The 18,083-nt window shown below is 37.5% G+C and overlaps 1 protein-coding gene across 1 annotated transcript in view; it reads left to right on the forward strand.

The window, feature by feature from the left end:
* The window catches only part of tbc1d5 (TBC1 domain family, member 5), a 377,143-nt gene that overhangs the window by 82,999 nt on the left and 276,061 nt on the right, over positions 1 to 18,083 (forward strand). Inside the window, exon 3 of the mRNA XM_052015950.1 lies at positions 17,081 to 17,140. The gene's annotated coding sequence lies outside the window, so the exon portion shown is untranslated. The remainder of the gene's footprint in view (positions 1 to 17,080; positions 17,141 to 18,083) is intronic.

The raw sequence follows: 18,083 nt of genomic DNA on the forward strand, positions 1-18,083 counted from the left end.
CTACTGCTATTTTTTTTCAACATGCGCATCTGGTGCGCTTTTTCATTCACTTGCTGGCATTTTTTAGTGATTGTGGCATAAATCATTTTGCTAATCAGAAACACAAGTGACTGAGAGTCATTTCTTCTTTGCACAATAGAAAAAACATATGGCTTTCCAGTCATCTCTGGTAAACAAAAAAAAACATTGACATGAAGGTTTGTTGCTTTTTGATAGAGCATGCTGCCCATTTTTCCTATTTCATAGCCTAAATCTTAAAAGTCAGCTTTTTTTTTGTTTTGTATGCTTTGACATAATTTTAATAAAAAAATTCATTGAGATCAACAATAAGGTTAAAATAGATACAATTTTTAGGCCTTAGGTTTTTAATTGTAAATTGTAAATCTGCACCATTCTTTCATCTAATAGAAATGTATTTATATTTTAGGAAAAAAATACAGTTTTTGTATCCAGATGCTTTATGATATGGAGATAACCTTCTAAATTAAATCCATTTCAGATTACTCTGTTTGTGATACTATTATACTGCTATAGATTTTTTTTAACTTGAAATTCTTGTTCAAGTTTGCATTATACAACAGAGAATAGATTCATTAAACTCTCACCTTTATTATATGCTCTGTTTCTACACCGTAATGGGTGGACTGGTTAGTTGTGACTCAATCATAGATTCTTCTCTGAATCAGAAAATTGTAGCTTCAAATCCCACTCCAGAAACTTGAGTACATAATCTAAATGACACTTCAGTGCAGTATTGAGGGAATGCTGTGTTATCAGAAACGAAGCATTGTTAAATGATAAATTCAGGCCTTGACTGCCCCTTGAAGTTATTAGATGTTAACACCTGGTGCTATTTTGAGGTAGAAATGGAGAATTCCAGCTAGTGTTCTTCCAAATGATTTATCCATCAACCAAAATTACCCTCTGGAAGTATATACATGTGAGGTATTAGTGTGGACAAGGTGGTTCCAACACTTCCTGCTTTACAACAGTGATTGTACTCAAAAGTCAATGTCATCTTCTTCCTAATCAGTTCCTAAGGATTGAAGATGCCTTGCTTTCACTGTGGATTTATGGGTACTGGAACAACTGATGAGACAAATGTGAGAACTGCAGACTCTTCCAAGGATGGGACAGGAGGTGCCTGATGAGATGGGTGGGTAGTTTGTGAGATGGTCCACTTCTTCTGTCCTTTTATGCGGGACTTTTGTGTGCTTCTGATCACGGGCTCAAGGTTTTCAGTACCTTCCCAAATGTTGCTCCTTCACTTGAATGGCTATGGGGCAGGGATTCTTAAACATCAATGGAGATGTTACATTATTCATGTAAGCTTTGAGTACATCCTTGAATCTTTTTCTCTGTTTGTTTGGTTATCTCTTCCCAAGTTAGAACTCTGAACAGTGTGCCTATTTCAGGAATTGGGTGTTGGGCATGCAAATGAGTGAACTAGTTGCATCTGGGGCCTCAATGCTCAACTTATTGGCCTGGGAAAGGGCACTAACATGAATTTGAGTATCCTTACAGTGGATTCAGAGGATTTTGCAGGGATAGCATTGGTGCTATCTCTTTGGTACAGTAAAATGGAATCTTGTTCTTATTGTTGGTGTGGAAACTTGCATCAATTTTATTAATAGGGTGAAAAAAGAATTTTTAAGCAAGTTATTTAAGGTATGCTTTGTTTTGTACTGTATCACATCTACTTTGTACCATTACTTTGAATTATCTACCTGTAAATTTATATTTATTAACCATGGGTAAACTTGGGACGTTAGACACTGGACACTCTGCATGTGAGGAATTAGAGAAGCAGATTCCATGTATTTATCTGTTCTCCAAATGATCTTGTTTTAGAGAAATTGTCCTACAAACAGTATGAATAGATGATGTATTTGTGGTCATCTCTTTGCTTCTCACAATTTGCAATGTCGGAAAAGGGGAAATCTGCACAACAGAAACTGTTAGATTATTGTGGGGAAATTTCTTCAAGGTCAGTGAGGAGTGCTGATGCAAGTTCTCCGTCAGTGTATTATCATCCAGGAACACGGTAAGTTGTAGGAACACATGTCAAACCCCATTGCTTAGACTTGCTCTCCAAATCTCAATATTCATTTGTTCAGCAATACAAGGTTGTGAATTAGGAGCAGCAGTAGGCCACTTTCCTTGTTGAGTTTACTATACCATCTAATAAGATCATAGCTGATCTGATTTTAATCTCAACACTGCATTCTACTCCACCCAAAGTAACCTTTCATGCTATGCTTATCAAGAATCTATCAATCTTTGCCTTAAAAATAAAATATTCAAAGACTCCACTTCCATTGCCCTTTCAGCGAAAGAATTACAGAAGCTCACAAACCTCAGAGAAAATTGTTGCCTCACCTTTTTCTTAAATGGGCAACCTGTTATTTTTACAGTCACCCTTAATTCTAGTTTCTTCCGCAAAAGGAATCATCCTCTACTTCTACTCTATCAAGGCACAGGATCTGTTCGTTTAAGTCAGGTCGCTTCTTACTCTTGCAAACTCCAGCCAGTACAAATCTAGCCTGTCCACCCTTTCCTTGCAAGATAATCTGCCCTTTCCAGATATTATTCTATAGTAAACCCTCTCTGAACAGTTTCCAATGCCTTTACATCCTTCCTTAAATATGGAGATCAATACTATCAACAATGTCTTTTAAAACTGAAGCATAATCTCCCTGCTTTTGTAACAATTTCCCTAGCAATAAAAGGTTTCTTGGTTATTTTTAGTTTGTAATTTGTGGAAGCACCTTCACTGGTAGTCTTGGTCAATCTTGGTCTTCTAATGAACTCAGAAAACAGATTATTTGGTCATTAGTACATTGCATGTGCACGTTGGCTACTGCATTTCCTACATTCTATTAGTGACTACAATTTTAAAGTACAATCACTTGTTTGATAATGATGCTGTAGACTTCATTCCTTGCGCCTTTTCAACTGTTCAATGGATGTCACCATTTAGTGTCAGTCTCTAGTTGCTTGATGGAAACACAGATGGATCTAGAGTTGCAAGTAAGCCAGACTGGTTAAAGATTGCAGTTTTTCTTCCCTAAAGAACATCAGTGAACCAAATTAGTTTTATTGACAGTCTAGTAGTTTCATTGTTACCATTACTATCACTAGCTTTTTTTAAATCCAAATTTTATTTGATTACTTGATTTTAAATTCCCTCAAATGCCATGACGTGATTTGAACTTGTATCTCTGGATCAATGGTGCAGTATTCTGGAGGCCAGTCCAATAACTTTACCACTAAATTATCATAAATACTGACCACCTGTTCCAGTTCTTCAGGCTGCTGCCAAAAAGGCTGTTATGCCTGTTTGGGAAATTGTAGGACATTGAGGAGAATTACATTTGAAATGAGTGGATGAAGTGCTGATATTTGTCTCAGATGATCAACTTCTTGAATTCTTCCAATTCCAATCTTCCAGGCAACTGAGGGACATTCTGTTATCAGCATTTGACTGAATGTGGCATCTAGGTGCTCTGGTAAAATGGTAAAAGTCAGTGAGCATAAAAGGGAAAACACTCCAACCATTCAAGTCATACCTTGCATAAAAGAAAGTGGTTGTAGTTTGCGGAGGTCAATCACCCTAACCTCAGGAGATTCCCAGGAAATGTTCTGGACCCAACCATATTTGGATAATTTGTCAATGACCTTCCTTCTGCTGTAAAATCAGAAGATGGGATGTTTGCTCATTGCACATTGTTCAGTTCCACTCACAGCTCCTCAATAAATGAAGAAGCTCATGCCTGACCATCCAACAAGACCTAGAAACATTCAGGTATGGGCTGATAGGTGGCAAGTAACATTCGAATCATTGAAGTGCCAGGCAATGAACATTTCCATCCTTGACATTCAGTGGGATTATCATTGCTGAGTCCCCCACTGCCAATATCCTGTGAGTCGTGAATGACCAGTAACACAGCTAGACAGGCCACGTAAGTACCGTGGCTACAAGAACAGATCAAAGGCTGGGTATCCTGCACTGAGTGTCTCGCCTCCTGACACCCAAATGTATTTCCATCATCATCCCTGGATGAGTGCACAGTAACTTGAGAAGCTCAACACCATCCAGGACAAAGCAGCGTACTTGATTGCCACCTTTATAAACCACCCTAAATATCCATTCCCTGCACCACCAGTGTACAATGGTACCTACAGCATGTACAATCTATAAGATGCACTGCAGTTGCTCACCCAGGCAATTCGACACCAAGACCCAAATCCATGACTTCTACCACCAAGAAGGCCAAGGGCTGCAGATGTACCTCCTCCACCTGCAGGTTCCCCACCAGGTTATGCACCATCATGACTTGGTTCTGTTGTTGTTTCTGGGTCTAAATCCTCGAACCCCCCCCTACCCAATACCACTGTGGTGGCATGCCACTATCTTCTCAAAGGCAATCAGGAGAAGACAATAAATGCTGGCCTTGCCAGTGATGCCCAGCTCCTAAAAATTAACTAAAAAATGCATACTTGTGAGAAATAGATGACTGGTTTTCGAACTGATGTCTGAGGACATTTGCCAATGCATAATGAATTTCCATTAAAAGTTCTGTAAGATTTTCCCTAGAGTTTTCTTAGGATAACCTGGTGTCAAAGGTATATACAGTATTTGGATCATCTACAAAACTGCAGCAGTTATGAAGTTGGGAAGACTCTGCTAGGGCTCACACCTCTTCTTCCTCTAGGTTGACTCCGCTTTGACAGGTGCTTGGCGAAGTCTACAGTGCCCCTTGTCCCTGTTTCCCCATTTCCTTTGTATCAGTGACTACTTTATTTTCTTGGGGGTACCTTGCTGGCAAAATTTAAAAAAAAATTGGTCAATGGCATTGTGTGACTAAATTACTATAATATGGAAGAATATTTGAAACAAAATTCTGTACCTTGCTGATATTTTGAACCCTTTAAATATATCAATACATGGACATTATAACCTCATGGAAGTGAGTGACAAGATTGCAATGTTAAGAAAAAGAAGTGAGAAACCAGACTAGGCAATGGAGTTTCAAATGTGTAGCTGCTGCTACTTACAGCTGCAAACCCAAATTTGTGTCAATGGTGAAATATCAGTACTTTTCACTGACTTTGACAAACTTCCCTCCAATAGTCTGATGCATATGTCCCCTTTTCTGACAATAATTACTGTCTGATGGCAGTTCAAAGGTCCCTGATTTCCAGAAGCTGTGACGTGATAAATTTGCTAAGGAGCCAATCACATTAAAAGCAAATTCAGAAGAAAGATGCTCAACTTTTAACCAACTCTGGAGAGAGTGCAGTGCAGTCACTTAAGGGACTAGGGATGAGAAAGGTCTATGGAAATGTAGATTGTATCAAGAACAAAGAATTGGTTGATTTGGCCTTATCTGTGATTGAGACGATGGGAATGAGAGGCTTCACGAGATGCCAAGTGGTCCTCAATATGAATGGATGATTTTATATAGAGACCAGGGGGTATTAGAATTAGAGGGTACAATGTAGCATTCACAAATACATTTTCAGGAAAGAGCCTTGAGCAGTAATTGGTGATGATGCTGTCAGTTTTTTTCCTTCCTTAGCCATGGTTGGTGTTGACAGAGGTAATGCCCATATTGATGCTTTTTTTTTATGAAACAAGGAACAACCTATGGCTCAGGCCCTAGTCACATAAATTAGCCAAACCAGTGGAGGTTGCATTGTACTCAATAGTTTTATTATGTAAACCTTTTTAAGCCACCTATTTGTAGTAACACCATTACTAATATTGCAGTTTGAAATCTTTGTATTCTGATTTTGTGGAAAATATTTTATCAAAGAAGTATTAATCATTCAGTTATGGCTACATTTTTGCTATTTTTTTTGTCTGTATCAAATGTACAGAATGGTTAGTTTATTTAAAACTTGAAAAATAATTTAACCAAGAAGTGCTCAATTTCCTTGACACCGACACAGCTGTGGATTTGATCCTCTTGGTTTTATAGATCCAGAGTTCAACATGCATTTATTGTATATCAAATGAAAGACAAATCCAAGCACCTATATATGAACAGTGTTGAAAATGCTGATCTCTTCAAGAATATTAAATCCATTTGCAGTATCACCTTGATTTTGTTTTTACTCTGATGGCTTATGAAACGTAACTTTGGAATGTTAGTGAGATAAATGTGGAAGGGTTAATAACTTCCGTTTGTAGTTTGACAGTGGAGGCATCTATAACAAATGATGGGATAGATTTTCATCCTTGGTTGCTTGCATTATATATACATATACACTGCCCATCTTCCCCATCTTACGAGCACTCGACTTATATACAGTGCGTACGTACATTTGAGAGGCCGGTGGTACCGACTGCTGCAGGGCTGCAGGATTCTTCTGCTGTGTAGAAACCTGATTCATGGCCACATTTCCAACTTGTGAACTGTTTGGGTTATGAACAGTTCACAGGAATGGAACCATCCTGTAACTGGGGCCAACCTGTATAATACAATAACAGATGAGCAGATTACTCTTCATCCAAAATTGCATTGAAGTCAATACACAGCCATGACAATGTTACATATTTTACACTGTCAAATATTACACTGTCAAAGTTCTATTCAAATATCTTCTACATTTGGGTATTTAGTTGATGAATGGAGCCAATATTTTACGAGGCCGTTCACCAGCTTCCGATGACACCCATTCACTGTTACCTAACTGTATGAGGCCATTATTAACTTGGTTCCATTTTTATTTTAGCTAGAAAACCATTGTCAAAGGTATCTGTTCCCATTGCCCACCAAGAATCTATCTCCTGTCTCTTACCCGCATATTGCCTTCAGAAATGTCATCCAAATATATACCATCAGTTTCCACATATACATTGACAGTATTCAACCCTAACTTACCATCTCATTTGAATCTTACGTTGGCTTTAAATTGGAAGTCAGCTTGTCTAATGTGAAGTACTGGATAAACTGAAATTTCCTCCAACTTAAATATTAGGCACACCAAAGCCAGTGCAAGCCACTGACTGAATCCCATTTCCTTTCAATTACCCTAAATTAACAAGTCCCCAAGCAGCCTTTGTGTCAAATTTGATCCAGGAATGACTATGTATCTGTACCATGCTAATTTCCTACTTTCCTTCACTGTCTTGTTGGACCCTGTCTGTGCCGTGGTTCATACTTGTTTTTCAGAATTTGGGTGTCATTGGCAAGGCCATGATTTATTGATTACAAGTGCAGGTTGGAGGCTATGATATTTGTCTTGTAACCACCGTACTTGTGTGGCTGGTCTCGTTGGATTTCTGGTCAGTGGTGGGGCACCCAACAATGGCAATGCCATGGAAAGTCAGGGGTAGGTGGTTGGATTCTCTTCTATTGGCGATGATCAATGCATGACACTTGTGTGATGCAAATCTTACTTCCCACTTACAAGCCCATGCCTGATTGATGTCTGGGTCATGCTGCATGGCTCATTTGCTGAGGAATTGCAAATTAAATATTGAGTAAAATTGTAGCATTTATTATCCATCCCTAATTACCCTTGGAAAGATGGTGGTGAGCTGCCTCTTCGAACCGCTGCAATCTCTTTGTGAAGTTACTTCCATTGTGCTGGTGTATATTGCCGAAGAAGTTTGGAACTATGGTCCAGGCAAAACCTAAACTGGACATTGGTGAGCAGGTGAGGAAAGGTGCTGTCGGTAACACCCTCCACCACTTTGTGGATGATTTCCTCCACTTTAAATATCGAGAAAACCAAAAGAAGTGCAAACCACTGTCTGAATCCCATTTCCTGGAAATTGCTGTGAAGTTTTTGTGCAACCTCAGTGTCAAATTTGATCCACTTCCCAATTTTCCCCTTCTGTAATGTTGCCAGACTCCTGCTGCTGAAACTCTCATAGATCACAGAGCCAAAGAGCATGGAAACAGGATAGTCAGCCCACCCTATGCATGTCAGCCAGTGGACACCCATCTGTATTAATTCCATCTTTCAACACTTAGCCCATAACCTTCTATACCTAGGCAATTCAAGTACTCATCTAGACACTTCGTAAATGCTGTCAGCCACTTTGCTCTCTCAGACAATGTATTCCAGGTACTGGCCACTCACTGGGTGAGAAAGGTCCCTCTCCAATCCCCTCTAAATCTTTTACCCCTTACTGTAAATCTATGTCTTCTATACCTACCTATGAAATGGGGGTAAGTGTCCTGCGGTCTACCCTTTCTATGCCCCTCATAACTTTATATACCTCAATCATGTCCCCTCTTAGCCTCCCCTCCAGGGAAAACAGACCTCTGCTCTCCAGTGTCTCATCATAACTGAAGCACTCCATCCCAGGCAGCATCCTGGTGAATCTCCTATGCACCCCCTCCACTGCTGTCACATCTTTCCTATAGTGTGGTGAATAGAAATGCATACAGTGCTCCAGCTGAGGTCTGACAATGTTTTATAAAGTTGGAGCATAACTTCTCTGTTCTTATATGCATTGCCCTAACTAAAGAAAGCCAGCATGCCATATGCCTTCTCAACCATATTATCTACCTGCACTGTCACCTTCAAGGGTCTTTGGACTTGCATGTCAAGGTACCTCTGTTCTTCGATACTCCGTAAAACCCTATCATTCATGGTATATGTCCAAGCCTCGTTAGTGCTCCCAAAATGCATTACCTCACATTTATCTGGATTGTACTCCATCTTCCATTTCTCAGACCATTTCACCAACACATCAATATCACCCTGTAACTTAACACTATCCTCCACTATCTGTGCCTCTGAGGAAAGCCAGGAATATTTTGGAATTATCTAGTCCAGAGCTATCACTGTCCTGCCTGTAACTTTGTTTATTTGAAACTCTGCTAACCACGTGCTACTTTGCACTATGTCCTACTTGTATCATCCTATGTGTTTGCTGATACACACTGACCTAATAAGCACCCTGATTTTAGAATTCTCATCTTTATTTTCAGATCCTACCATATTCTTGCACCCAATATCCCAATCACCCTTATCTAATCTTTTCAAGCCTTAACCTTTTTCCATATCTGTACTCCTCTATTTCTGGCCTCTTGTATCTGCATTAAATTTACAACACTTTTGGTTTTTCTTTCATTCTTAGGAGGTGACTGCTGTTGACACACTGATCCTTGATTGCTTTATGGATGTTGTAGCCCTTCATTAACCATTGCAATCCATGCAGTGAAGATACTCCCAAAATGCTCTTGGGTACAAGTACTGTTTTGTTTATTTTAATATTAACCCTCTTTATATCTTGGATTAAGAATAATATTTGATTTTGCTGAAACCTCTATCGTGTATGAGTAGTAATAATTCTGATTTTTATTACATGCTGTTGCAGACATATATATATTGTCAGGAGATTTTATGTTATGTTTGTGGAACCTTTTTGTATTCTTGTCTTATTCCTTAGTAGAGAAATGATTTACAATTTTGTTTTAACACATTTTCAAATGTTAATTTTGTATTTTTATATGTTACTAACTATTTATTATTGTAGTCAGATCACTAAAAATATCTACTTATGGTTAGTAGTAAGTTGTTGCGTTTGGAAATGACAATTGTGCTGGCACTTCAGATATAATCCATTACTTGTGAATTGCATTGATAAGTCCTAAAAAATAAAATACTTTATAATGTGCCATACTAAAGCAATATCTTTCTTTTCCATTTACTAGAATATGTTTTGAGATTGAATAAAGAGAATAGTATATACTTTAGAGTGTCTATCAGGCAGTATTTTTAATTAGATGGCTTAATGTGTAACTGCCAGGGTTTAGTAGCTCACATTGGTCTACTGTAAAGTTCACAATAGAGATATTGTTCCGTTAATGCTGTTATGTTTGATGCTGGAAATGAACCCGATGAATATTGGCTGGTGAGTTTTATAGATATGTAATAACAGCTGCACTAAGTGATTAATAACTGTCCAACAGTGTTTTAAGTACTACAGTTAAAGTTCAGAGGGCTCACTTTTGCATTCTATTGAATCTTTAACAGCCAAGAATCAGTAAGTTTGGTGAAATTACTGTCGAATTAGGTTGGTTTAATGGGCTGAAATTTGCTGGCCAAGGGAACTCACAGCATTCAACCATTTGGATGGGACTAAGTTGCAGCCTTATGCAAACCTACTAAGTCTGGGACTAAGTGAGTGACAGATGCTGGCATGTCTGTCGTTCTTCTCCATCACCCGATTCACTTGGACACTGGTGGTGTTACACCGGGGAATCAGTTATTGTGGCATAAGTCAGGTCAGATCTGGAATAGGTTGAAGAGATTTTTCAATTAAATAGACCTCCATCTGCAGAATGAGGGGCACAAATTTATATCTTGTTATAATGACTTACAAAATTCTTTTTCTTCCTCAAAACTAGAATTTAATGAAATATACAAGATTCTTAAAGGGTTTGATCAGGTAAATGTGTGGTTGATGTTTTCCCTGGCTGGGCATCCAGAACCAGGGATCACATTCTTAAATGAAAATGAAAATCAAACAAAAACTGCAGGTGCTGGAAATCTGAAATAAAAACAGAAAATTCAGCAGCTCAGGCAACATCTTTGTAAAAGGATTAGAGTTAAGTTTCAAGTCAGAGATCCTTCGTAGCACCGGGTCTGAAGGGTTTCGAATCTGAAATGTTAACCGTTTCTCTTTCCCTGTACATTGCCTGATGTGCTGCATTTTCTGTTTTCATTGCTATAGTTTGAAAATAAGAGCTCAGCTTTCACATAAAGAAACGTCAATTTTCAATACCCTTTATGCAGGAGGGTATGAATATTGGGAATTCTCTACCTAAGAGGCCTGCGAAGGCTCGGTGGCTGAGTACATTCAAGCAGAGGTCAATAGATTTATAGATATTAAGGGGTATGGGATTACAGCAGCAAAGTGTTGCAGAGGAAGGAGATTAGCTATGATATTGTTGAATGGCCAAACAGGCACAATGGGCCTTGTGTTCTCTTTCCCATGTTCTCATGTAATTATTTGCATGAATTTTAATAGTTATTATAAATCTCTGGATCTCCCATAAGTTTTCTTCAATCTTTTTATTAATTTTCAAATTAATATATATAACATTAATAATTATGCATATGGTGCAAAGAGATCAGGATAACAATCATAACAGTTAATATATATAATTACAGGGAGTTTTAAAAAAAGTAATCTCGACCTCCCGCTCTCTTATTAAGTGAACATAATACAAAAGGAAGATTGAAAAGAGATTTAATTATATAAGAAAAGAACCCCCAAATCAAAAAAATATTAATAAGAAACCAAAAACTTCAAAAAAAAAACTGGACTGATATTTCTTCAATTAAAAAAAAACATTATTATGTCGTTAACTCCGCTCCTCTATATTCAAGGGTTATTGAAAGGTATCTGAAAAAGGTCAGCTTATATCATATGGAAATATTGAATAAATAAACTCCAAACTTCCTCAAATTTAAGCGAAGGATCAACAGTACCACTCCTAATTTTTTCTAAGTTTAAACATGCTATAGTTTGAGAGAACCACTGAAAAGTGGTGGAGGTATTGGATCCTTCCATTTGAAAAAAATGGATTGCTTGGCCATTAATGTGACAAAGGCAATCATACGACAAGCAGAAGCAGATAAATGGCGAGATTCCATCACTGGTAACCCAAAAATTGCGGTAATAGGATGAGGTTGTAAATCAATATTCAATACAGATGAAATAATGTGAAAAATGTCTTTCCAATATTTTTCCAAAAGGGGACAGGACCAAAACATATGTGTCAGGGAAGCCACCTTCGAGTTACATCTGTCACATATAGGATTTATATGATGATAAAAACGGGATAACTTGTCCTTGGACATATGGGTCCTGTGAACCACCTTAAACTGTATCAAAGAGTGTCTAGCACACATTGAAGATGTATTAACTACTTGAAGAATTTTCTTCCATGTCTCTGTAGGTAAAAGTATCTGTTCTCTTTCCCATTCATTCTTAATTTTATCAAGTTCCTCTGGATGTATTTTCATAATCTGATCATAAATTATTGCTATTAGGCCCTTCTGATAAGGATTAAAACCTGAATTTTTTTCCTTAATTTCAATTTTATATGGTTTCGGAAAAGAAAGTAAAGTAACTTTTAAAAAAAATTTCTAATCTGTAAACATCGAAAAAAAAATGTGATCTAGGCAGTTTGGATTTATTAGAGAGCTGTTCAAAAGATTAAAAAAAAAGTTATCAATGAATAAATCACGAAAACATGTTATTCCTTTCATTTTCCATAAGGAAAAAGCTGAGTCAATTCCGGATGGTTGAAAGAAAAAATTAGATTGAATAGGACTTGATAAATTTATTCAATCCAAAAAATTTACGAAATTGAAACCATATCCGTATTGTATGTTTAACTATTGGATTAGTCATTTGTTTACTCAATTTAGTAAGTGCAAAAGGAAATGAAGCTCCTAAAATAGAAACTAATGAAAATCCTTGCACTGATTCTCACTCAAGGTATACCCAACGGGGACAATGAATTGCATCTAACTCTTGTGCCCAGAAAATTAAGTATCTAATATCGCCCAATAGTAAAATCTAAAATTAGGCAAAGCCATACCACCATCCTTTTTTTAATTTTTGTAAATATTTCTTACTTAACCTTGGGTTTTTATTCTGCCATATATATGAAAGAATTTTGGAATCAATAGTGTCGAAAAAGGATTTTGAGATAAAAGTTGGAATCGCCTGAAATAGATACAAAAATGTTGGTAAAATATTCATCTTAACTGCATTAATTTGGCCAATCAATGATAGAGAGAATGGGGACCATTCAGTAAATAATTGTTTAATGTAATCAATTAAAGGTAAAAAGTTAACTTTAAATAAGTCCTTGTGTTTCTTGGTAATTTTAACACCCAGGTACGTAAAGTAATCAGTCACTAATCTAAATGGTATAAATTGGGATTTGCATGTTTAATGGTAAAAGTTCACTCTTATTAAGATTTAATCTATAACCAGAGAAAACACTAAACTGAACAAGTAGTGATAATACTGCAGGGATAGATTTCTCCGGCTTAGAGATATAAAGTAACAGGTCATCTGCATAAAGAGATATCTTGTGAGTCTCCTTTCCACGAGTGATACCAAATATGTTAGAAGAATCCCGAATGGCAATTGCCGAAGGTTCCAAAGCAATATCAAATAATAAAGGACTTAGAGGCAACCCTGTCTAGTACCTCAAAAGAGCCTGAACAAGGGGGATCTCTGATTATTAGTAAGTATTGAAGCCGTAGCTGTGTGATAAATCAATTTGAGCGCGGATATAAAATTTGAGCTAAAATAAATATTCCCATAAGTTTTGACTTCTGTCAAATCTTGCTAGAGGTTGGTCCTCCACAACTGGCCAGGTGAGTACTGACAGGCAGCAGTTTTGGTTGGCAGACTGTGTTCAAGAAGATCTGGCATGTTGTATTTTCCCTCTGTGATTTGCCCATTATATAGAATTCATTCTCTGCTGATGCTAGATGGATATCCATTTCCAAGTTTTTTGTCATTATCACAGAAAACTTATGAGAACAATCTGGCTACTTTGGAATTTTTTTTTAACCCAAGGAGAAATGTCCCTGCAGCATTACCAACAGAATTCTATCTTGCAGCTAAATCAAATAGCTTATCAGACTGCTGTGTCATCACAGTTGTGGCAGTCATTATTGTAGAAATATTGGTTTGCTGACACAGGAACTACGATGAGACACTTTAGTCTCATTTCAGTTGTTTGCAGACATATTTTGTCAATTTGTTCCCTAAGGTTTCCTGTGTAGCTAAAAGATAAGAACGTAAGTAAATAGAAATAGACCCACCAAGCTGCTCAAGCCTGCTCTGCCATTCAATATGATCATGGATGATCTATGCTGGCCTCAACTTCTCTTCTGTGCCAGTTTCCCATAACTCTCATTTCCTCGTTCCCTCAAATATTTACCTATCTCCAGTTTAAATGTACCTAATGATCTGGCCGCCTCCACCCTTGGGGCCAGAGAATTCCAGTGATTCACTAACCTCTGAGAGAAAATTAACAGGGTTAATGTCTTTTTGTTCAAGAAAGGTAATAGGGATACCCTGGGAATTATGGACCAGTGAGTCTTGCGTAAGTGGTGGGTGAACTATTGGAGAGGATTCTTAGGGACAGGATTTACAAGCATTTGGAGAAACATAGTCTTATTAGAGATAGTCAACGTGGCTTTCTGAGAGGCAGATCATGCCTCACAAGCCTAATTGAGTTTTTTGAGGAGGTAACAAAACACATTGATGAAGGTAGAGCAGTGGATGTGGTTAACATGGATTTTAGTAAGGTGTGGCGACTCACCGTCTAGTCGGGCGAACCGGCTCGGCAGTCGGGTTGCGCGGCGTCGGAGCGACGAGGCCCAAGATGGCGGCGGGCCTCGTCTTTCTGAGCGACGGGGAGAACCCGCGCGCGGGAAAGTCCTGATGACGTAGGACTTACGTCATTGCCGGTTTTTTTGGGCGGGAGTTTTTCTCCCTTAAAGGGCCCGCGCAAGGCGGGAAAATAAACCAGTTCTGTTTGGCAATCCTCCGAGTAGAGTCTTGTTTTATTCCGCGGTAGCAACCGCTACAAAGGCATTTGACAAGGTTCATGGTAGGCTTATCCGTGAAGTCATGAGGCATGAGATCCATGGAGATAGGGCTATGTGGATTCAGAATTGGCTTGCCCACAGAAGGCAGAGGGTGGTCGTAGATGGAGAGTATTCTGCCTGGAGGTTGGTGACTGGTATTCCGCAGGGATCTGTTCTGGGACTCCTCTTAGTGATTTTTATAAATGACTTGGATGAGGAAGTGGAGGGTAGGTTTATATAAGTTGGCACAACATCATGGGCTGAAGGGTCTGTACTGTGCTGTACTGTTCTATGTTCTAGAAGAAATTTCTGTGCACCTCAGTTTTAAATGAGCAAGATTTGATATCATAAAATTCACCATTAAAATCCTGATGAGACAGTTTTACATACAAAAATTACATATATAAAAAAGTCACTGTGCTTGACCCTTTGCATCTGAGGAGATAATTTTCATTCACTAATCCAATGATAAATTCACTGACTTTAAATGAAGGAAGTCAAACTTTTACAATTCATTTAAATATTTCATTCGGTTGGTCTTTCAAAAGAGAGATTTATCATTGTAAAACATTAAAAATGGGTTTGTTTTGAAGAGTTGACTACCTTAAACATTTCCACCTTGTAACAGGTATTCATTAGTTGTGGTATTTGCTAATGTGCAACTAAGGTGCTACAGTTGGGGCATTTTGAAATATACAATAATTTAATTTAATAAAGGTAATTCCTATCTTAGTACTTGCTGTTTTGCACACAGATCATTTGCTACTTGCAGCTGACAGAAATTTGAAGTTGTGAAATTAATAAAAATATTGACAAAGAAATTTGAAGTTGCCTCATGCATTGAAATAATAAAGTGGTTCCATCATTACAGCAGTACCAATTTTTGAATGTTGAATCTAGATAAAAATCATATCCATAGTAATAGATATGTGTCTATTTAAATGTATTCTCTTTGACTTGAATATGTTCTAAACAAATGCATTTTACGGTGAATAATCAAATATATAATTAACACAGGATGGTACACAGAAACAGCGAACTTTCTCTGGCATCCAACTCTTGTATTGAAAATGACTTCACATATTTGTATTAATGTATTCAAGGCTGTAGAGGGAAAGTTAATTTTCCAGCTTAAATATTTAATTCAAGCTTAAAATTTAGCCTGTAATTAGAGCTCCCAAATGGCAAGAACATGGGGTATTTGTCCATTTTAATTAGATTGTTGTTTACCTATTAATTATATAGCATATCTTGTCATATAGTTTTGATGATAACAGATGGTGCTAGGAGTTGGTGAAGGTTTCAACAAAATAAAAATTCACATGATTTATTAAGTTGCACTTTATTATTGACTGCTTTACCCTAATCAGATCATGCAATTTTGAAACATTCAAAGTGCTCTTAAATTTAATTTAGAATGATAGCAGTGAGAATTCTATATTTTAAAGTTATTTTTGATATGATGAATACATCAGGCTCACTATCATTTAAAATATATTGTTAAAAATCGTGCTATTGAGAGGCATCCTTTTAAAATAGCTTCCCAAGTTTTTAATGTGAGCCAAAATGGATGAATGTTTTAGCATGAATATTAATGTTCCGTTTAGTTTAATGTGACAACAGTAAAAGACCAGGTTACATTCTTTCTAGTTTAGGATTGTTAATTATACCAATTCTGAACCAACAGCATTGTTATGGTTTCTCACAGGGCCAAATTTTCTTTACAAGAAGTACTGAAGCAGTATCTGCAGAATACTTGTACTCAGCTTAAGATATGACCCCTTGACTGATTGATTTTTTAAAAAAAATTAACATGTGACATCTTAAAGCTACAATCTTATGTGTGATGCACACATCAAAACTCTCATCTCTGCCTTTGTTAATTCCAGACTCGACTATTCCATTGATTAGTTGATTGGCCTCCCATTTTTTTATTGTCCTCTAAAAATCTGAGCTCATCCAACAGTGCTGTTCCAAGCTCTGTTCACCCATCACCCCTACACTGGCTTCTGGCCTAGCAATCCATCCATTTTCCATTTCAAACTTTTCATCTTTATTTTCAAAATTCTAATGTTTGCTGCTTGAGTGTCTTTGATTTTAATTACCTTGTCATTCATATCACCCCTGCCTTCAAGAGCTCAGACCCGAAGCTCTGGAAATTTCACAAACTACTCCTCCTCCCCCCAACCCCCCCCCCCCCCCACTCCCTCCATCCCCCACTCCCTCCATCCCCAACGCCACTGTATTTCCTTGGCTCCCTCTCTCTCATCCTTAATAATCCGTCTTGAAATCAACCCTTTAACTTATCCCAATAATGCCATTTGTGAATTTATGTCAAATTTTGCTTTACAATGCTCCTGTTCAAAGCAGTTTATAAGAAAAAGTTTCTGTTACTAATCACACTACCCATGTCATGATGCTTTCACTTTTGGCTGTCAGATTATGTTTAAGTTGTTCAATGCATTTATCAATCTTTACTTTTCAGGTCTCCAACTGCTTGATCAAGCTATCATTTTTGACCTTGTGCCTTTAGGTGGTGCTGTGGGTAAGTTTCTTTCAAATTTGTTACCATTCTTTTTCTACAGGGTGACGTTCTTGTAAATTCAGTAGAGGCTGTCCTATGGCTTTGCTCGTGTTTAGTCAGAGTGTGTGTCCTTACTTGCTTCCTTTCTGTTGTTACTTTTCTTGCACTTTCTTTCCTCCTTGTTATTTAATCATAATTATACTTTTTGTTTTGATACTATTATTGTAACCTTTTACCTTTAATTTCCCTGTTTCTCTGCTTCATCATCATTATCATCCTCCTCTTCACCCCACCCCCTCTTCCTTTATTCTTTCCCCCACTTCTTTTCCCTTGTTCTGTACTTATTTGAAAGCTGTTAATCTTTTACATCAGTAATGTGTGTGTACTTCTATTAGCCGAGGTACAAACAGTTCAAATAAATGTTTCTAATGTTTTCTGTTTTTATTTCAAATTGCCAGATATTTGCTTTTATTTGACTTTCTCATCTTTTCTCTGTCCTTTTCACTCTTAGTTTCTTGTCCAAATTATATTCTTTGTTGTTTTTATTTTGTTTTTACTGCACCTTGGGTGAGAGATGATTGGTTTTGTGGAGGAGACATTAACTTATTGTGGTTATGTCACAGGATGCTAGGTAGGGCGGGGATCTAATAAGTGCTGTTGGTGGTAGTATCTTGTTATTGGAACATAGGCAGGTGTATTTTTGTTATCAATTTGTAGTTGCACTCAGAATGTTTTAAAGGGATTTCCTTGCACAACAGTAGCCTTTTCACACATGGTGCCCTTATGATGGTAATAGGTTGGGGATTCCCAGGATTTTGATACTGAACATAAAATTAACCCGAAAAGCTATATGGCTTAGAGGTGACAGTGCTTCTACATCTGCAACCTTTGTGGTAGTGGTGGTAGAGCTTCTTGGGCAGGGAGGTACCGTTGAACTAAATTTATTGAGTTGCTTAAAATACTG

Source organism: Pristis pectinata, chromosome 5, assembly GCF_009764475.1.
Source record: "Pristis pectinata isolate sPriPec2 chromosome 5, sPriPec2.1.pri, whole genome shotgun sequence".
NCBI lineage: Eukaryota > Metazoa > Chordata > Chondrichthyes > Rhinopristiformes > Pristidae > Pristis > Pristis pectinata.